The sequence below is a fragment of the Protopterus annectens genome, chromosome 1.part0 (genome assembly GCF_019279795.1).
Source record: "Protopterus annectens isolate FY-2018-M chromosome 1.part0, PAN1.0, whole genome shotgun sequence".
In the NCBI taxonomy this organism is placed as follows: domain Eukaryota; kingdom Metazoa; phylum Chordata; order Ceratodontiformes; family Protopteridae; genus Protopterus; species Protopterus annectens.
Window position 1 is genome coordinate 114,910,882 of NC_056725.1, and position 23,421 is coordinate 114,934,302.

The following is a 23,421-nucleotide window of genomic DNA, read 5'->3' on the forward strand; positions in this document are numbered from 1 at the left end:
ACCAGTAACTGCATTAAAGTATATACAATAAAGTATGTAGTGCAATAAATGTGAAATTAGAGCTGTATTATAAGAAATAAATTATGCCAACTGTTCTGCAATAAAACATGAAACAATACTGATACCACCAAGGAAAATGGCTTACATCAGGATTGTGTTGTTGTAACCATTGCAGTAGAGCTGTATCCATTCAGGTTGTAAGGTAAGGTGCTGCAGTGAAGTATAACACTGTAATAGCTGTAGAATGCAAATGTAATGACTGCCAATTGTATTGTTTAACTCATATTGTACCATTCAAGACTGTCTCTAGGCCAATGTTGTTCACATAATGCTCTGTCATCCACAAACATCAGGTAATCAAGGAATATGGGAGAGGTAGCTTACTCCATAAACTGATATTGACTTCACAGACATTTCACAGACATTTCGACTCACTAACAATAAATTGTGTACACAAGCATTCTTTATACTGATATATAGCATGCCTACTATATGCATTATAATTGCATTTCATGCATGTGTATTTTACTGTCACTGCAGTCAAGTATAACACTGTAGTAGTACTGCCAGGTCATATTTTGGTTCCAGGTAAGCTGTAGGCAAATATCAGTCAGTCAGTAAGTAGCAATGACTCAGTAGCTTAGTTTGTTAAATGCTCTGTATATAGTACATTTTACCACACACAGACCAGGATTCAAATCCAGTGCTATATAGCACTAAATATTGCAGTAGCAGTCATGTAATGCCCACATATTCTGTCTCCACAGGAACTACAGGTAAATGGGTGAGGTAACCCATATTATGTGTAGATAACTGTGTGCTTAGATTTCCCAGACTGTTAAAATCATTAGCAAGAATGTGAAAAATCAGCAATGTGCAGTCAGAAATAATATGTGTTACCCTGGTATGGCTGTATGCCTGGAGTGTCTGTTAAAAGTTGTTGCAGTTGATAAATACATTCTATGCAGATGTGCCCTGCAGTCACTGCTAGTGGATTCTATTTCCATGCCTGCCAACCAAGGCATGACTGCTGTTTAGTATCTGTACTGTATACATACATGTCTCTCAAGTGTCACAATTTCATGTTATGTAATTAATAGTGCATAATCCACCTGTTACAGGGATACCATGGGAATGAGTATCTAGATTGCAAAGTATCACCATTTCAGCCCACAGAACACCTTGGTAGTTAGATAGGTCCACCTGATGTGCAAGGGTTCTGTGTAGGTGTGTGCCCACAGTTGTTACGGTTTGGCCCTTAATTTCCCATGCATATAGCTTGAGAGGTATGTACATGCTACATCAGCTACAGGAGACTTGTATTCACTGTACAAATAAAGAAAATACAGACCCATAGAGTAGATAGCAGTACTGTTTTCAAAAAAGTAAGCAGCAATGTTACTAATGTACTGCTTTTCTCTCTCTTTCTCCCCACCCCTTATTTTCATTTATTACTGTTATTCATTGGTTATGGTTTACTATTAACATATGTTGATACGTTAACTGTTTTTTGGGGCATGTAGTTTATTGTTGTTATGTATTATAATGTGTGCATATTCACTTATCTTGTTAAAGTACCTATTTTGTTGGCCTTATGCTGTAACTGTTTCTGGCATGCTGTTATACTGACTGTTCTGTTATTTATTGTTGTGTTTCACATAATATGCATTGATATATAATTGGGTTATTTCCAATGTTCTGCCATGCTGTTATTACTAACAATGTTTTGTTAATAACTAATCTATACTTATTGTTATACCTCCATTACCACAGCAGGTTGGGGTAGGCTAGTTCCTGTTGATCCACCTGCCTTGCCTCAACTGGCCATGGCACCGGGTCCTAGTTTATCTGGGGCCCAGGCCGGTGGTGCCCCAGGGACCTAGGCTCCCCCTGGGAGCAACAGAGATGGGCAGCAATCACTCAGGATCAACTGCTAGTCAATATGCACAGGATTGATCACCAGAGCTATGAATGCTGCCTGCGCCAGATTGAGAGCATGCTGGCTGACCTGGTGGGGCAGACTCACCCTGGTGCCTAGCCTCCAGCACAGCCACCCTTAGGGCAGTGAATGAGCAGTGTCAACTGTCCCATGGGTGGGGACATGAGTCATGGTGCTGCCATCTGGAGGCATGTGTGACTTGGATTCCACAACACCTCTCCATCCAAGGTGTTTACCCCCCTTATGTGTCACACACTTTCCCTGTCTGCTGTCTTGTGTGTCTTATCTGTCTGCAAACACATCATCACCTACCCAACTTACCTTCCCACATGTACCTATGTCCCTCCCATTTCACTCTCACCTTAAAAAAATGGGCAGCTGTCCCCCAAAAAGTTGTCCTGTACATAGCTCCCCATGCTGCACACGTGTCCACTGGACACCACTAATATGGTCTAACTGACTTGACAACATAGTCATGTTGTCCTCACCTCTCTCTCTGGGGTTTGAGAGTCCAAATTCATTTACAAAATCTGTCAAAATGCACAGCTGTTGCTGTACAAGATAAGGATAGCTATGGTTCTTTCCTACCCCCTTTCTGAACATCTCTAACTGCCTTTCACTATGTTTCTCCCCTGCTTGCCCCCATTTCACCACCTTCTTATCACCCCCTTTTCTTTTCTTTATAATTTTTCAGTGCAGATTTGCACTGAGCTAAGCGGAGCTGCACAGTATGGTACACCATGCCACTTTGCTTAGCTAAGTTTAAATGGGCTTTAATGATTAAATGTGATTATGACATTGTTAGACACATGTACAAAAGAAACACCTCTACCAAGTTTCTAACATTGGCCCTTCTCACCAGGAACCCACGGCATTAACTCACCATGCCACAGTAATATGACTTAAAACAGGTGTTTCCAGCAAAACATACTGATTGACCCTTACAGCTATTAGGCATGCAAGTGAAGTGAAAACTAATGGGAAAAATGGGAATGTACCTTGGACTCTGGTGCATAATACACCAGTAGACAGCCAAAGACATAATGGATGTAAGTGAGGCCTGTGATAGCAGATATATGTGCCCTTTTATTAGCAGCTTCTGAAAAGACACCTGCTAAGGCAACAATGGCAAAGTACATGCACAACTGGGACACCAGTACAGACATACATCCATATAAAGCCATGCGCATACTGATGGATGTAGAAATGTTTGTCACAGCCAGTATATGTGCACATATATAGGTTCATAGGTTCATACTAGGCTATCTGCCCTGGGGCAATTATAAGCCTAGCCTGATTCTGTATGGCTTACGCCACCCCTTGATTTGAGTATACTGTGCCCTTTTTAAGGTTTAGTTTACTGTGCCTCTGTCTAATAGTGACACGGGAGTAATCCCTGGGACAAACCTACGATCCCCCATCCACTTATCGAGATTCTTCTTGAAGAGATTCAGTGAGGTGCTCTGCCTCACATGAACTGGAATTCTATTTCCTCTGGGTTATGAACCTGTCCCTCCGGCAAGTTCTATTTATTTCTGTGCTAAGTTTCATGTCCCTCCAGCATGTGGCTCTAAGGGATTTAGATTTATTGAGGTGGAGCATGTCCATTAATTCTGGATTTGACATAGCTTTGTATGTCAGGCATAGATCGCCTCGAAGTAGGCGGTATGCAACTGAATAGAGCTGGAATTTTTTTAACCGAGCAGCATATGGCATCTGTTTGAGACCCTTGATCCTCTTGGTGAGATACTTTTGGGGTCTTTCTAATTGCTGTAGGTGTCGGGTAAGGTACATCCCAAAAGGGGCATTGTATTTTATGATGGGCCTGATGAGGGATGAATAAAGGGGCACGATTACCTCTCTTGATCTAGATGTGAAACCCTTCGTGATGAGGTGGGCTATGTAGAAGGTCTTTCTAACCACTTTGGCAATGTGGTTTTCAAAGGAGATTGCTATCAACTTGGGTCCCCAGGTCCCTAATAACTTTCTCTGTACTTAATGGGTTTCCGCCTATGTGGTAATTTGTGGGCACATTGTTTTGCCAAAGGGTATGACTATACATTTTTGGCATTTAGCTTTAAACCATGGCACTGGCACCAGTTATCTGTCTCTGTGAGACCTTTTTGAAGGATGTTTGTGTCAGCTGGAGAGTTGATTATGGCGCCCAGTTTGCAGTCGCTCGCGAACTTGGTGAGCCATAGTCCTCCCACATTGCCTGTACCTCGGAAAAGTATATACCGAACAAGAGTGGTCCCAGGACAGAACCCTGTGGGATGCCACTTGTGACCGGTTTCAAGTCTGACATGGCTCCAGCAACTCTCACTCTGTGGGTTCTGTCTTTGAGCCAGTTTGTGACCCATCTTGTGACATAGGGGTTATATTTAAGCTGGATAGCTTATCTATGATGCCAGTGGGGTATTGTGTCAAATGCCTTTGCAAGGTCCAGATAGGCTGTGTGGACTACCTTCCCTTCATCTATGGCTTTGGTGACTGTTTCAAAGAAGTCAACCAGGTTCAAAAGGCAGGATCTGCCCTTGACAAAGCCGAACTGGGTAGGATCTAATGTCTGTAGGTCCCCAATGTCTTTGTTTATGAGCTCCATGATGATCCTCTCCATAGCCTTGCAGACTAAGCTAGTCAGGCTTATGGGGCGATAGTTTCCAGGGTCGGTGGAGGCCCCACCTTTGTGGAGTGGGACCACTGTTGCTGTACGCTATTCTGTGGCACATATCCTGTAGTGAGGCTGAGATTGTATAGCTGTTTTATTTGAGGGATTAGTTCCTCTTGTAGTTCATGTAGGATGCAACCTGGGACGCCATCTGGTCCCATGGAAGCAGTGTTTTTGGGCAGCCTTCACCTGAGCATCTGAGATGTTTGGGAGGCAGCCCTCTGCCGGGATAGATACTTGCTCTTTTGGGGAGGAGGGGGTGGAGAAGTTTGCACTGAACTTGTCTGCCAGGATATTGGTGATGTCTGTGGGTTCAGTGTATTTTTTGACGTTTAGAAGCAACTCAGAACAAGTCTGGGAGTTGCATCCCAGATTTCTAACATAACTGAAAAAAGCCTTATGATTGTCTTTCATGTCCTGTGCAATTTTTCTCTCGAAGCTGGCCTTGGAGGATTTTATGAGAGATCGTAATTTTTTGCTAGTACTGATCAGAGATGCCTTCCCTATTAGGGATTTTGCTCTATCATGTAGTAGCTTCCTCCTTCTGTTGTACAGTTTATTTATGGCAGGGGTCCACCAGACTGGACAATAATGTAATTGAACTGCATGAACGTCCCATGGAAGCAGTGTTTTTTGCTTTGGAGAGGGCAGCGTTCATATCTTGCAAATACACGTTTTTTGCAGTAAGTCAGTAGTGCAGTCTGTTAAATGCCTTGCATGCAGTTTATTTTGCCACACCCATTCCTGTGTTCAAATCCAGTTTTGTGTTGCAGTTAAATTACATTATAAAGACAGCAAGTAATGACTGAGTCCTGCAATCCTAATCCACACAAGTTACTGCTACCTAATGAACTGCTACAGAGTTTTGCAAGTCAAAGGCCTGCAGGTAGGGACACACTGCACATATCTGCATAGCCTAACTATATTTGTGTACTACACTGTTATTGGTACCATTGCATAACAGATGTACCTTAATCACATGTCGTGATTGGACAGTACAGAGTTCCCATACCCTGGCTCTGCCATAATGACAGTGCTGCCACAGCTGCCACAGTTACACATACAGCTTGCTGTCCTCAAAAGTGTCCACACTCCCCCTCAATGTGTGGGAGGCTGCAGCAGCAGCTGCAGCCAGTAGCATACACAGCTGTATGTAAAGGTTACTACCATACCCCAACTCCCTAGAACAAGGGATCTGGACACAGCCATATATGATGCGAGGGGCTAAGGCCCACAGATAGGGACATGTGTAATGGTTTGCCCTTATAAATATAGTAGGTTGATAGACTAACAGCTATTGCATTAGCATGCATATTCTGATGAGTATGAAGTCTGACACTCAGTTGTGTCTCTTACCTTACTGACCTCAACCCACAGTGAACTGCCAGATGACAACAATGTCATGGGATACTGACCACACATATGAGACAAAACTGTGGACATACTTCATAAATCTATACAGTTGACAGTTATGGTACCTACCCTCTGTGATGCTGTACTCTCCACACCTCAGTTATGTCCACCTTAACAACTAAGAAAGGGGCCCAACTCTACATGAAGGCCTTATATATTGCAATGTGGTGGCATGTCATTGGCCAATGTTAGTGCAAATAAGATGTTTTTGCTGCAATTAACAACAATAAGCCACAGACTGGTGCAGAGGTAATTACCTGTTAATGAGCAGTATCTTAAAAAGTCAAGCAGTTGCTTATGGGGAACATGTCTGTATGAGACTTAACTTACATGGAGAGCATATTTCCAAAAGATTACCAGAAGCAAAGCACAAAAAAGGAGTATTGCACTCCACCAGGTATGTAATAGATTTCTCCATATAAAAGGATGTGGATGGGAGGATGGAGGTATGGGAAATAGAGAGTAAGCCTGTTTTAGATTTGTGGTAATGACATGTCAGTGATACTCTGCTGTCCTACACCAGCAGACATGCCTCTCAACTGTCCCTGATTTTTAATCATATCTCAGCTCTGTCCTTGTCAATCTCTCTTACAATGGTTGGCTGTTGTAGGGAAGCTTGTGGATTACACATAATACATTGTGACAATGAGTAAGGGTGTACACTCCTGTAACGTCAAACAATGTACTGTAATTCACCTCCCTCATTCAGTCACTATCTCACATACATAGTTCTAACATTTTAAAATTGTCCCTGAATGTCCCTGATGTACTCTGGCTAAGTCCCCATGTCTGTTGACATATGTCTCTGTTTGGTTGATGGCTATGACTAACATACCTGTCAATCCCTTTCAGCATGAAAGCAGGACAAAGCCATAATTTATGGGGGAACCAAGGCCCAATCTCAGTGCCAGTGTTTAAATATTTGTCAGAGATCCACAGGTTTGTGTGAAACTGACCAAAACTATGAGGCAAACATCCTGACATTCTGCAAACATTTGTATAGTTTTCTTTTTCTGGTGGAGTTATCCAGGAAAGTTTTTTGTCTATAAAGTGTTCCTAGTTTGATGTGAGTTTTTTAATGCAGTTGCAGATGTGTTGTTTGGAAGTTAATTTGTTGTCTATGGTAAAACCTAGTAGCCTAGCTATGGGAATTGTTTCTGTTTCTGTGCTGTCTTTAGAGAATATTTTAAAGTCAGATGAGCTCTGTTTTGCAGAGAAGAGCAGGAGTTTTCTTTTTTAGGATTTAGGAGTAGCTGGGCTTCTCTCAGCCATATCACTATTGAGGATTGGATAATGGAGCTAAGAGGTAATGAGGTGTAGTACTGGTTTATTGAGAAGGTGAAAGGTTCTTCTTGGTTGTGCAGGATAAGGATGGAGGGGGATCAGAAATGGAGCCTGAGGTAGTTGGGGTAGTGGGAGTTTTTAACAGTTTGCTTATGCTATCTATAAAATAAGAGTTAACGAGGTTTGTTATTTCTGTGGGATTTTTGCCAGGATGTGGTGATGGAGTCTGCATAGAACCTGGGGTAAGTAGGTTAGAGACTGTTTCCAAATTTGTTTTGGGTTGTTTTCTATGGATTTCCAATTGGTTAGAAAAGTAGTTTTTTTTCCAAGTTCATTTTGCTTTGTTTGTAGCTGTTTATATTTGATTAGGTTAGCATCAGATTTGCTATTGTGCCATTCCTTCCAGGTTTTGTCTTTATCTTGTAAATGTCATTTGGTATTTTTTGTTAGCCAGGGAGCATGGTTAGTTTTTATTCTTTTGGTGCAGAGGGGGACTTAGCTGTCAAGAATATTTAGAAATACATTGTTAAAGTATTCAAGGGCACCTTCATGTGGTAGTGTTTTAAGTGGAGTCCAGTTAGTTTGTTTTAGGATGTTGTTAAACCTTTGTTGGTCAAAGTTCCTGATATTTCTCGAGGCTTTGTATGTGTGGGTTCTTGTAATTTGTGGTATGGATCTATATATGAATATAGGTAAGCTGTCACTAAGAGTATTGGATAGTGTGTAGGGATTAGAGTATTTGTCGGGATTAGAAACTAGTATCCAGTCAAGAGTTGCACCTAGGGTATTGCTATTATGCATATGGGTGGCATTGGTAATGAGCTGGGTATAACCATAGAGATTTATGCTATTAGTAGGGGAGACAATTATCAAGTCTTGCCAGCTGATATTGCTATCTCCCATAATTATAGCTTCATTACTGATGTTTTCTGATATCCAAGAGAGGATACCTTCCAAAGCTTAGATGTTTTGCCCAGGGGTATGTATAGTCCAACAATGCATATTTCTTTTATTTTGTTAATTGCTAGGGTTCCAATTAGAATTTTGGTATTGTTGAACGTTGGTATTTCTTTGGAGAAAGGTGAGATTGTGTAGTGTTAGGGAAGATTAAGGCTATCCCAGCACATATTTTGTTGGGTATGTCTTTTCTAAGTATGATGAAAGAAAAACCTCGGACTCACCACGAAATGAACTAAAATAAACTTTAATTGGTAGCCGCCTCAGACCATGACAAAATGTTAAAAACAGCAAGCTTAAATAGTAATACATCCTGACTACTTGAGCATCATTAGTCAATCAATTATCCAATTAAGCTTGAAAAAGAAGCAGCATTCTTAAAGGAAAATAGAGGTTTAAAATTTTTCTTTCATCATTTATTTTCATTATTTACTGAGGACTCCTTGGCTGGTGCAGTGTTTTCGTTTGATACTTTGTCTTTTCTAAGTATATTATAGCCAGGGAGTGTTATTTCAGTATCAAGAATATGTGGTTTTAGCCAAGTTTTGGTGATTACTAGAATATCTGGGATGTGCATATTTAACCAAGCATGAAATTCTATGTTTTTTTTAAAGATACTTCATGCGTTTAGGGTTGCTAGAAGAATATTTTTGGGGTTTAGGCTTTTAGCAGAGGAACATGTAGTTGGGGGCCCTGTGCTGGGGTGGATGTCTACACACAGAGGTAGAATATATTTGCTTAGAGAGGTAAAGCTTGAAGTATTAGATATGTTTTATTTTTGCTGACTATTATGAAGAAGTTAGATTTACTAGTGATGTTGTTGGTAAGGATTTTGGGCTTTGAGAGATGTATGAAGTGATATTGAATTAGACTGGCTGATATGTCACTAAAGCTGTCAGTGGAGTCATCCTGATGTAGAGCAAGAGTAGAGCATGTAAATGAGGATGGGTTTGGGGGATGGTTCAGAGAGGTGTTATGGATAAGGAAACTGATATATAGTGTTAGAAGCAGGGTAGAGATAAAGGAGAACATTTTAGTACCATGGTTTAATGAAGGCTAGTAGGCAGGGGTAGTGGAATATGCAGTAGGGAGCAGATTGTGAGGCTTTTGAAGTGGGAAAAGTGTAGTAATAGCTGGGGTTTTGGTGTTAATAGGATGCAAGGAGGTGGGTGTATTCTAATTGGATAATGAGCTTTAGGGGTGGAGTAATGGTAGGTATAAACCTAGGGAAAGTGGAAGGTGGGTGGGAATGGGAGTAGCATAGGGGAGCTGAGTGAGCCCGAGCATAGCAAGAGCGAACAGACTGGGTTGGACCACTCTTGTGGTTTGATTTAAAACACTTCCAGAACTAATCAAAAAGAGCTGGAAGAGTTTACGTAAGTCAGTTTGTAAGGGCAAAATGGCTTAGCAAGAATTATAAGTAAAAGACAAGAGAGCACTGAAAATCAAGCTCTTTTATCAGACAGAGGTTAAAAGTTATAGCCTAATTGGAATCTAGGTTTTATCTCCAATTTCCAGTCCATGAGGGTTTAGCAATTGTAGTGACTAAGGAGAGTTTATTAGGCCAGGAGGGGGATTGGGGAGACCTGAGGGGTAGGTCCATGTTCTGCATGCTCGACACCAGAATTATTATCATAAAAACTAACAATCATTGGTATGTAGCAAAAAGAATCCAGTAACTGTACAGATTATGAGGGCACCATACATATAATTAGTTTTGGTGAAGAATGAAGGGTGCAAGTGTAGACAGTCTTGAAATGATGTCCACTCTCTGATTTGGGATCCGGAGCTTAGTTAGAGTTGGGGGCAGGCAGCAGTAAGAGAGAGGCTTGCTAAAGGAAAGATACATCATCATTATCAAATCTTCTTTTGGCTGTTCCCATTAGGGATCGCCACAGCGGATCATCTGTTTCCATTTCTTCCTGTCCTCTGCATCATGCTCTTTCACACCAACCGCCTGCATGTCCTCTCTCACCACATCCATAAACCTTATCTTAGGCCTTCCTCTTTTCCTCTTACCTGGCAGCTCCATCCTCACCATCCTTTTCCCAATATCGCCAGCATCCCTCCTCAGCACATGTCCAAACCAATGCAATCTCGCCTCTCTTGCTTTGTCTCCAAACTGTCCAACATGAGCTGACCCTCTAATATACTGATTCCTAATCCTGTCCATCCTAGTCACACCCAGTGCAAATCTTAACATCTTTAACTCTGTCACATCCTGCTCTGACTCCTGCCTTTTTGTCAATGCCACTGTCTCCAACCCATATAACATAGCTGGTGTCACTACCCTCTTATAGACCTTCCCTTTCACTCTTATTAGTACCCGTCTGTCACAAATCACTCCTGACACTCTTCTCCACCCATTCCACCCTGCCTGTACTCTCTTCTTCACCTCTCTTCCACACTCACCATTACTCTGAACTGTTGATCCCAAGTACTTAAACTCATTCACCTTTACCAAGTCTACTCCCTCCATCCTCACCATTCCTCTACCCTCCCTCTCATTTACACACATATATTCTGTTTTAGCCCTGCGGACCTTCATTCCTCAACTCTCTAAAGCATATCTCCACCTCTCCAGGGTCTCCTCAACCTGGTCCCTACTCTCACTACATATCACAATGCCATCTGCAAACATTATAGCCCATAGGGCCTCCTGTCTAATCTCATCTGTTAACCTGTCCATCACCACTGCAAATACGAAAGGGCTCAGAGCTGATCCTTGATGTAATCCCACCTCCACCTTAAATGTATCTGTCACTCCCACCACAGTCCTCACCAATGTCACACTACCCTTGTACATATCCTGTACCACTCTTACATACTTCTCTGACACTCCCGACTTCCTCATATAATACCACAATTCTTCTCTAGGCACCCTGTCATATGCTTTCTCTAAGTCCACAAAGACACAATGCAACTCCTTCTGACCTTCTCTGTATTTCTCCAACAACACTCTCAGAGCAAATATTGCATCTGTTGTGCTCTTTCCTGGCATGAAACCATACTACTGATCACTAATCATCACCTCCCTTCTTAACCTAGCTTCCACTACTCTTTCCCATAACTTCAAGCTGTGACTGATCAATTTTATCCCTCTGTAGTTACTGCAGCTCTGCACATCACCCTTATTCTTAAAGATATGTACCAAAACACTTTTTCTCCACTCCTCAGGTATCCTCTGACTTTCCAAAATTTCATTAAACAATCTGGTTAAAAATTCCACTGCCGTTTCTCTTAAGCACCTCCATGCTTCAACTGGTATGTCATCTGGGCCAACAGCCTTTCCATTCTTCATCTTCTTCATAGCTGTCCTTACTTCCTCCTTGCTAATCTGCTTCACTTCCTGATTCACTATCCCCACATCATCCAACCTTCTCTCCCTCTCATTCTCTTCATTCATCAGCCCTTCAAAGTACTCTTTCCATCTACTCAACACACTCTCCTCACTTGTGAGTACGTTTCCCTCACTGCCCTTTATCACACTTACCTGCTGCACATCTTTGCCAGCTCTGTCCCTCTGTCTAGCCAATTGGTACAGGTCCTTTTCTCCATCTTTAGTGTCCAATCTCTCATACAACTCTCCATATGCCTTATCCTTAGCCTTAGCCACCTCTCTCTTTGACATGTGCCTCATCTCCTTATACTCATGTCTACTTTCTTCATCTCTTTGACAATCCCACTTCTTCTTCAGCAGCCTCTTCCTCTGTATACTCTCTTCTACATCCTCATTCCACCACCATGTCTCCTTGTCCTCCTTCCTCTGTCCAGATGTCACACCAAGCACCTTCCTAGCAGTCTCCCTTACTAGCTCTGCTGTAGTTACCCAGCTATTCGGTAACTCTTCATTGCCTCCCAGTGCCTGTGTTAACTCTTCCCTGAACTTCACCTCACAATCACCCTTTTTTAACTTCCACCATTTAATCCTTGGCACTGCTTTCACACTCCTCTTCCTCTTCTTGATCACCAACGTCATCCTACAGACCACCATTCTATGCTGCTTAACTACACTTTCCCCAGTCACCACTTTACAGTCTCCAATCTCCTTCAGACTGGCCCTCCTACATAGGATATAATACACCTGTGTGCATCTTCCTCCACTCTTGTACATCACCCTATGCTCCTCCCTCTTCTTAAAATACGTATTCACCACAGCCATGTCCATCCTTTTCACAAAATCCACAGTCATCTGACCTTCTGCATTCCTCTCCTTAACACCATACCTACCCATCACTTCCTCATCCCCTCTGTTCACTTCACCAACATGCCCATTGAAGTCCGCTCCAATCACTAGTTTCTCACCCTTGGGTACACTCACCACCACTTCATCCAACTCGCTCCAAAATTTTCTTTCTCATCCATCACACTTGGGGAGCATATGCACTAACAACATTCATCATTACACCATCAATTTCAAGCTTCATAAACATCACTCTATCAGACACTCTCTTCACCTCCAAAACACTCTTGGCATACTGTTCCATTAGGATAACCTCTACCCCATTTCTTCTCCCATCCACACCATGATAGAACAATTTGAATCCGCCTCCTATACACTTGGCCTTACTCCCCTTCCATCTGGTCTCTTGCACGCACAATATATCAACCTTCCTTCTCTCCATCATATCAGCTAGCTCTCTCCCTATACCAGTCATACCACCAACATTCAAAGTTCCTACCCTCAGTACTACACTCCTAACCTTCCTCCTCTCTTCCTGCCTTTGGGCATGCCTTCCCCCTTCTCTTCTTCTTCGGCCAACAGTAGCCCAATTTCCACCAGCACCTTGTTGGCTAACAGTACTGGTGGCGGTCGTTGTTAACCCGGGCCTTGACCGATCCGGTATGTAAATATGAAATGTTCTCTGCATCAGTAATTTGGCAGAGGTTTTATGCCAGATACCCTTCCTGATGCAACCCTCCCGACTTATCCAGGCTTGGGACCGGCACAAAGGCAGACAAAAAATACATACACACATATATATATATATATATATATATATATATATATATATATATATATATATATATATATATAGGAAGCAGTTAAGCAGTTGTGAAGAACTAGGAATGAATGGTACAAGTTAAGTAGGTATTGACTAGAATTGTAAAATTAAGGAGAATTCATATTAAGGCTACCATAAAGACCAGACTATTAAAGCACAATAAACGCACACTACAGAGAGACCTAGTCAGTGTGTATCAAACAACAGTAAATATATGCCAGATAGAAATGTAAATGCACTCTAAGGAAAAACCTAGTTAGAGTATCTAACAACAGTTATACAGATGTTATATTACACGTTAGATTTCAAATTAGCTGGAACCAGATAAGGTTAAATCACACGATTCTATGCAACTTAGATAACAATCCATAAACACTTCCACCTGGCTACATTAAAGGTCCAAAGTTGCTGTAGCAAACAGACAGGTAACCAAATGGCTGTTACGGTGCAGTATGGCAATCAGGTCTTTTTCAAGAAGTCAGCAAGTAACACCAATATATTAGCTGAGATGGTATAAGACAGTGTGTAGTTATACTTCACCAAAAAAGCCAGTTACAACATCACAAATGAAACATACAAGCTTGGACTATCCAGAGAAATTGCTGACATGATGGCATGTTACTTATATAGTGAGCACACCAGGCATGGGGCAGATATGGACTGTAACAATTAGAAGATGTACTTTAGTAAGATGGTAGTCAGGGGAGAACAAATATTTATCAGTCGGTGTAGTATCTAGGGGGAGGTTATCATTATCACTTCACAATGTCCACTGTATTCACATAGCTAGTGCTTAAACCACTCGTGTGGTTGATTTTAAACTCTTCCAGAACCAATCAAAAAGAGCTTGGAGAGTTTATGTAAGTCATTTTGTGAGGGCAAAATGTTTTAGCAAAAATTATAAGTAAAAGACATAAGAGCCCTGAAAAGCAGATCTTTTAGCAGACAGAGGTTAAAAACAATAGCCTGATTGGAATGTAGGTTTTTATCTCCAATTTCCAGTCTGTGAGAGTTTTCCAATTGTAATAAGAAGGAAAGGCTATTAGGCCAGGAGGGGGGTTGGGGAGATCCAAGGGAGTAGGTCCACGTTATTCTTTTGTATCCCCAATTCTAAAAGAAAGTAAGGATCCTACACTCTGCTCAGCTTATAGACCTATTTCATTATTAAATATTAACTACAAAATTTTCATTTCAATTATTACAGACAGGCTGACATCTAGAAAACCTCAATTTATTAATAATGATCAAATGGGATATATGTACAATATATAAATACAAGATAATATAAAATGGATATTAACACTACTAGACTTAGTAAATAGCAGCAAACAAAAACAATTTTATAAGTCTTAATACTAAAAATTATTTTGAATCTATTAGAGGAATGTGATTTTACAAATACATCTAATACGCTAATAAGGAATATATATAATAACATCACAGCCTATGTAAATCTAGGAGCCATTTTATTTAAACCTTAAGAACTGATGAAAGACACGAAACAATGCTGTCTATTATCTCTAATTTGATTTTTCATGATATTGTTACTGAATATTATTAGAGCCAGCAACAAATTCCATATAAAAATAAGATACATATGAATCCAAAATACTGCTATCTGCTGATAATATATTACAAACAGCCACAGATATAAATGAGTCATTAAAAATTAAAATACATAATAAAAGTATTTGAAAAGTCTTTGGTTTATATTTTAATAGAAGTAAAACTAAACACATTATATTAAATAAAAAATCATATAATTCAACCAGATCTCAGTTTAAGACATTCATTTTAAGAAGCAGAATATGTAGGGATCATTATCAAAAATTATATGTGCAGAAATAAAAGAAAGGGATTAGACAAAATAGTGAAAAAATAAAAATGTGATTGATGGATGAAAAAACAATATTTTCTTTTGAAGATAGAATCCATCTTATAAAAATGTATTACTCCTGAAGGTTTTATGTGTAATCCAGATAACGGTATTAATGTCAAGTAAAACATCAATAATACTATTACAAGATTTCTCTGAGATCTCAAAAAACAAAGGATTGTATATAAACATCATATAAACTCAAGGGATTAAAGAGGTATTAAACTGCCAGATTTAGAAACATATGCCAAAGTAGCCATAGTTTATTGGTTAGAAAAAAATTAAAAGGTGATTGAAAAGCTTTTCATACAAATCTATTTAACATGAAAACATGAAAGTACCACCTTTGATTTTAGAGCTCATAGATAATAAAGTGCTGTTAATTATAAGCAACTATGTTCAATTTAACATATAATCACCCACAGAATCACAATATGTCAACAACTTATTAAAAATTCAACTCCATTATTTCGGGGCAAATAGAACAAAATGGTTTCATAGATTCATAGGTACATACTATGGTAATGATCATAGGATCATAGAAAGTTACTAGGCTAATGGCCTAAGGGCATACAAGCCTAGCCAAATTTTACCCATGTTACCATGATCAGCACCTATTGCCCCTGTCCAAGAGGGACACAGGTGGAGACCCCAGGGTGAATTTATGATTACCCATCCAATTGTCCAAACTGTGTTTGAAGAGGGCCAATAAGGTGCTCTGTTTGATGTGAAGTGGGAGTCTATTCCACAGGTGTGGTAACCTCTGGGAGACAAATGTGTCCCTCCAGCAGTTTTATTGATGTCACGGGTCTATATTACATTATCGAATCCTGATAACATCGAACACCACAACACCAACAAACAAAGCCCGAACTGTAAATACATTGAACCCCCTAAACTGCAAATTTTCAAATCTTGAACTGTCATAGTCGGTCAACACCACACAGAATAGCTGCTGAAGACCTTGAATTTTCTTTGTGGGGAACCTTTGTGGTCTCTTCAGTTGCTGCAGGTGCTTTGAAAAGTACATGCCAAAAAAAGTGTTGTCCTCAATTACTGGCCTAATGAGTGAAGAGTACAGGGAAGTGATAACTTTACTTTTTCTCAAGGCAATGCCCTTACTTATGAGGTTAGCTATATAGTATGCCCTTCTTACCACTCTGGAGACATAGAAATCAAAGGAAAGGTTGCTGTCAACCTGAGTGCCCAGATCTCTCACCACTGAATGCGTACTTAGGGTATTGTCATTGATGTGGTAATTTGCAGGAACACTGCTCTTGCCAAAAGGGATAATGCATTTTTTGCAATGAGTTTGAGGCCATGACTTTGGCACCAATCATTTGTTTGCATAAGACCTTCTTGAAGGATATTGACATCATTTGGAGATTCTATGACTGCACCCAGTTTGCAGTCATCAACAAACTTAGTCAGCCACAGTCCCTTAGTTTTAGCTTGTACTTCAGAGAAATGGATTCCAAACAGTAGAGGTCCCAGGCTTGATCCCTGTGGAACACCACTAGTAATGGGTCTGATGTTGGATGTGGATTCCCCTATTTTGACTTGGTTCAATCAGAGAGCCAATTTGCAACCCACCTTACGATATAAGGGTTGATGTCTAGCTGTCAATGATGCCTGTGTGAGGAACAGTGTCAAATGCCTTGGCCAGGTCTAGGTAGGCTGTATGCATTGATTTCCCCTCACCCAGGTCCCTTGTGACTATCTCAAAGAAGTCCCCTAGGTTTAACAAGCATGACCTCCCCTTAAATCCAAACTGGGTAGGCTCTAGCATTTGCAGATTACCTATATCTTTGTTGATAAGATCCATGGTGATTCTCTCCATGGCCTTGAAGATAAAGCTAGCCAGGCTAATAGGTCGGCAGTTCCTGGGGTCAGTAGAAGCACCACCTTTGTGCACAAGGATAACAATGGCTGTTTTCCATTCAGCTGGGATAAAGCTAGTACTTAGACTGTGATTGAAAAGAGTACTTAATGGTGATGCTAATTCTTGTTTGAGCCACTTTAAGACGCAGCCTGGGATGTTATCAAGTCCCACTGATGCTATGTTTTTGACCTTAGAGAGGGTGTTTATGACCTGCCCTTTAGAGATATAAGGTAGAGGACAGGTGGTTGGGATGTCATAAAGTATGTGTGTTGGGGAAGGGGGAGTGAAGGTTTCACTGAGCCTGTTGGCTAGCAGGTTAGCCATGTCCACCGGCTCAGTGTATGTGTTACCATTAACTACCAGTTTGGCACAAATCTGAGCCTTACCTTTTAGGTTACAGATGTGACTGAAGAACACCTTATGGTTGTCCTTGCTTGAGGAAGCTACCTTGGATTCGTAGTTTGCCTTGGAGGACTTCACAAGATGTCTTATTTGCTTATTTAAGCTGAGAGGGGAGTGCCTCCATTTTAGAGCCCACTCCTTACTCTTGGACAGTAGTTTTTTTCTTTTATTGTAAAGCCTGTTAATGATGGTTGTCCACTAGGCAGGTTTGCTTTTCCTTGAAGAGCTTGTTTTGATCCTAACAGGTACTGCCAAGGCAATGCAGTTATACAGGTGCTTGTATAGGGCATTGGTGTAGAGTTTGGTATAGTTTCCAGTTCCATCTGAGGTGGGAGGTGCAATGAAGCTATTTATACAATCCTGTAAGAGATTATAATCTGCTTTGGAGAAGTTTTTTTAGTCTAGTTGCTGCTAGGAGAGGGTCATGTGTGATAGTTACCTCAAATGAGACTGATTTGTGGTCAGATCTCACCAGGGATGAACTCACAGTGGGGGTGCTGCAGTGGTCTCCCATATTTGTAAGCACCAAGTCCAGGATTTTTGCACCCCTGGTGAGGGTGTCAATGAGCTGGTTCAGAGCACTGGAGCTGACAAAGTTGAGGAACCATTGGACAGGTGAGTTTGAGCATGAGTAATTCACCCAGTCAATGCTAGGGTAGTTAAAGTCACACAAAATGATAGTGTTAGGATGCATCTTGATAGATTCAAGTTGATCCAAATAGGCCGAGTGGGTGCCCTGATTCATGGAGGGGGTTTTATAACTGGTAATGACTTGAATAGGTGTCCTACCAATGGTTAATTGCACCTGAATTATCTCTAAGGTGTCATATTGTTTGACCAATCTGGTGGTCTTTTTAAGCCTCACTAGGCATCCAAAATATCTGACAAGTTCTGGTACCCTTGATATGAGTAACCAGGGGCTTTGAAGATAAAACATTTACAGCCAGCATGTGTCCATTAGAAACACAGATGCCAAACCAGGAATGAATTGCCTGTTCCCTGTTCATAGATTCATAGGTGTGTATTAGGCTACACTTGAACTGGGTTAGGGAGGAACTCTGCTTTACATAGATGGGGAGCCTGTTCCATTGAAGGGGGAGTCTCTGAGATACAAACCTATCTGTCCAGCATTTCCTATTTATAGCACATGCAGGATTTAAGTCTTTAGAACAGGTAATTCTGGTGCTGTTTGTTTTAATGATATGCAGGAGATCCATCAGGGTTTGACAATGCCAGGCATAGACCTCACCCTATAAGGGACATAATACAAGTTTAATTTATTCACACCATATTTTAAACTAGAAAACTTATAGAATTCAAGCAATTTAATAATGAATCAATGGAAAATAAAAAGAATTGTGGAGTGGTACAACAGTTATAATAACTATAGTAACTGGGAGTCAAAATCCACACAGAGGTTGATTATAGAAGTTAATTTACACCCAGATGTCTAAACAATTCAAGTTTTTCAAAATGTTTGATCAAAATAATTTCTATAAATCAACACATACTCAAGCAAAATATTAGTAAATGTATTTATTTATTTTATTTATTTTACATTTGTTGACCGGGAATGTCCGACTGAGCTAAAGCCCTTTTTCATTGGAGGCCAGGGAGAAAAGCTCCAAAAATGTACAAACATTAACATAACAAATGAGATATACAAGAGTTTAAATTTACATACAATTGTAGAAAAATTTAATAAAAACAATCCTATAAAACTAGAGAATATAGTTTACATAAGTTTGCTAACTTAAGGTTCAGAAAGAGAGTATGGCAAGAGCTTTAGAAGTTATATAAATAGTTTGATACTAAAATTCAGTAAGGAAAAGGCTTAGATTCAATAAGCAGAAAATGATGAGAGGCTTAGGAAGTTACATAAAAGCATAGGATGTAAGTTGTGCATGTAATGTATTATGAATTAGGTAGATAGTATGAGGTAGGTAGTGGTTAGGAAAGATGTATGCAATGGCAGATCCAGTGTTCTTTAAAGTAGTCTTTGGTAGCTAACTTAAATTATTTTGGGTGAGTTAGGTTCCTTATTTCTAGTGGAAGTTTTTTCCATGCAACAGAAGGGTGGTAGCTATATAAGTTACATCCTATCTTGGATTTAGGTTTGTAAACATTTAATAGGTCTTGGGTTGCATTTCGGAGCTGTCTGTGGGGAATAGTGAGATATTAGAGGTAAGAGACCAGGGCAGAAGTCAGGCTGATATAGAATGGAGTGTATGATTAGGAGCTGAGATTGTAGAAAAAGGTAAGTAGTTCAAGCCAGTTCAGATATTTTAGGGAGAGACAGCGGTGTGTTTTATATGTTTGTTGAGCTGCAACTCTAGCTCGCTTATGATAGGGTGTTTCTAATTTGGCAAGTAGTGAGGAGTTTTAATTTGTAAGTATTTGGGAACAGTAGGTTAGGCAGGGTAGGAGGGAGGCATGAGAAAGAGAAATTCTAGCTTCAGTGGTGAGGTATTTGTTATTTCTGTACAGGAGTCCTAGCTTTTGAAGTTTTTTTTTGATGCAATTATAAATATGTAGATCAAATTTTAGTTAGTCATCGATGGTAATACCAAGTAGTTTTGTGCTTGTTTCGACTTCTATAATAGTATTGTTTAGTGATGTTATGGAGAAGAAAGATTTGATGTGGCTAGCAGATTTAGGGAGAAAAGAGTAATAATTTAGTTTTCTTAGGGTTGAGGATAAGCTGGTTATTAGTGAGCCATGTCTCTACTGAGCTGAAGGATGTCTGAGTAGTTGATGGGAGTTCTGAGGGTGAGTTAGCAATAGTGATGACTGTAGAGCCATCAGCGTATTTTACAATGATAGACTGAGGACAAGAGGAGTAAAGTGAGTTAGTGAACATATTAAAAAGTAGAGGTCCGAGAATGGATCCTTGGGGAACACCTATTCTTACTGGAAGGCGGGTAGATAGTGTACAGTCTCATCTCACTGACTGCTGTCTATTGGTGAGATAACTAGAGAACCATGCAACTGTATCAGAGGAGAAATTTAGGTGTGTAAGTTTGTTAAGTAGCAGAGAGTGAGAGACAGTGTCAAAAGCCTTTGAGAGGTCGAGGAATAGGCAAGATGTGAGTTTATGATCATCTTTGGCTAAAGTTATAGTGTTGAGAAAGGATAGTAGAGCTGTGGTTGTACTACGCCTGGGACTGAAACCATACTGTGTAGGAGTAAGAAGTTTTTCCTGTATGAGATAATGCATTACTTGTTTGTGTATACATTTCTTGAGGACTTTAGACAGAGGAGAGAGGATAGCAATAGATCTGAAATTAGAGATTTCTGTGGAGTTTCCTCCTTTATGAATAGCAAGGGTGTAGAACTGTTTCCAGACAGATGGAACTTTTGACTCCGAGATGGAGTGATTTATTAGGATAGATACTGGCATAGCAAGGGATTGTGCAGCAATCTGGAGACAGTATGAGGTGATATTGTCAGCAGATACAGGGCATGGTTTGAGCTTACAGAGTAGAGTTTTTATGCAGTTAGTGGAAACAGGTTTTTGATAGAAGGAGTTAACTGAGTTAGTGGTTGAGGTAGGTATAGGAAGGTTAGAAGTGTTGTTTGAGTGGATGGGGTTAAATAGTTTGGAGATTGATTCAATAAAATAGGTGCTGAAAGTATTGGCAGTCTCTCCAGATGAGCTGTTGGGACATGGATTTGGTGAAGTTGGGTTGCCAGGATGTAGTATTTGGTTTATAGCATTCCAGAATTTTTTGGAGTCAGATTTTATTTTATTTGTAGGATTAAAATATAATTTTGTTTTGTCTTTGTTGATGAGTTTTTTTGTTTGCCTTCTAAGTTCCTTGTACTTTTGCAGGTCAGCTGTAAGTTTAGATTGTACCCATATCTTCCAAGGTCTGTATCTGGTTTTCATAAGGGTATGGGTGGTTTTAGATAAACAGGGTGAAATGATTGCTTTTATCTGAACTTTTCTGGGTGGAGCTACGGCATTTAAAATGTTAAGGAAGGTTGAGCTGATGGCATTAACTGCATCATCTAGAGGGAGATGAGTAAGGAAATTCCAATTAACTCTAGAAAGAAGGTTTCTAAAAGTATCAGGATTAAATTTAGAATGTTTGAGGGAGATGATAAGCTAGTGTGGTTTAGAGAGATAGGAAATATATCGGAGCACTTTTATAGGTGAGTGGTCACTCAGGGAGTCTGGTAGAGTTTCTAGATTATGGTATTTGCTAGGATTTGAAACAAGTATCCAGTCTGTCAGGGAGCTTGGAGAGTGAGTGTTATTAGTATAGGTAGGTTTAGAGATTAGTTGCATAAGTCCATAGAGAGTGATGTGATGTGGAGAGTTTGGATTGTTGAGGTTCAGCCAATTAATGTTGACATCCCCAAGAATGAGAGTTTCATTAGAGATGTTAAGGGAGAGGTATGAGAGTATATTTTCCAATAACAGAATGTTGTCCCCTGGTAGAATATACCAATATGGCTACCACTGCAATGGTAGTATAGTTGTTGAGTTTAAAGTTTGCAGTCAGTATTACAGCAGGTGTAAAGGAGGGAACATGTTCCTTAAGATGGGAGAGAGTGAGGTTTGTCAGCAAACTATGGCAACACCACCACCCTTTTTCTTTTTAGCGGTCTTGGCGAAGTATGTTGTAACCAGAGGGAGTATGTCTTTATCTTGATTTTGGAATTTGATCCAGGTTTCATTGCTGAGATAATGTCTGGGATATGATTAGATAGCCATGCATGAAATTGGCTTAGTTTGTTAAGGATACTTTGAGTACTGATTTTACTTATTCCAAATTGTTTATGAAAAAAGAAGGTACCTGAATTTTATCAGTCTTTTATAAAACTGATTTTAAGAGTTAAAGAATAAATAAATGATAACCTATGTAAAATTTATTTAAAAAAAATAGAATACTAATAAATCAAAAGATGACAAAACTGTCATATTAAGATCAGTTGGAATTAACTCGGTAGTGTAATATTGATGAATATTCACTTGGAAATGTTTGCACTGAGCCTTCTATACACTTGATAAATTAGCTAAAATCGAAAACAAATGAATCCTGGAGGTTTAACTTGTAAGTTCATGCTGATTGAGAACATATGTATGGATGCATATTAAAAGAATATTGGAAGAAATGTATCTTTTACTTACAATCATTGTGATCTGATAGCTTTTGTGCAAAAACCTAGTACTTTTTAATATATCCACTTGCTCTAACCTAAAGACATATCACCTTTAACATTTATGGACTATTCTAGCTATTGTAAGGAAAACCATCACAAGAAACTGGAAAACAAACTTAACTACATCTACATGTTTGGGGTGGGTGGTAAAGGGCTAAATATATTGTACTTTGACTGAAAATAGAGGCAAGTCTAGGAAAGAAAGGTGTACAGTGACATCCCAGATTATTAGATGCAGTGGCAAACTTAACCACCCAGTGATATGAGAATTCTAACCATGTAATGTCCTTTTGAATGGTGTGAGCTAATGATTTTCTGAGTCAGATACAGGAATCCATTCACTATCAGGACTACAGAAGGTACTTTGTATGTATGACATTCAGCCTCTAATTAATATTGCCTGAAAATGAAGTGTGACTTGAAAATGTAGCTGCTGGTCCAGCACAAAGACCCAGTTTCAGTTTTATGACTTGATGTATAGCAAAATGTGATAGTGTGTGCCAGTCTTTGTTGTCACTTAGATCTGAAAAATATCAACTTGTGTTAATGTGACTGAGTATTAATGAGATATTAACAATTATTATTAAAGAAAGAAGAGAGTTTGTACCTGAGTTCAACACAGGTGAATAAGTTAATAGTGAAAATTATGAGTATTTATCTTTAAGCATGCTAATATGGCAATTACTAATTGCAAGAATTTGCATGTAATATGGTATACTTTATAGAGTTCTGTCTGAATGAACAGCTCATCCTCAATGTCTCTGTCGTGGCCTGACAAATACAGATATGTTACATTGTGTCAAAACTGCAGAAATATATTTGAAG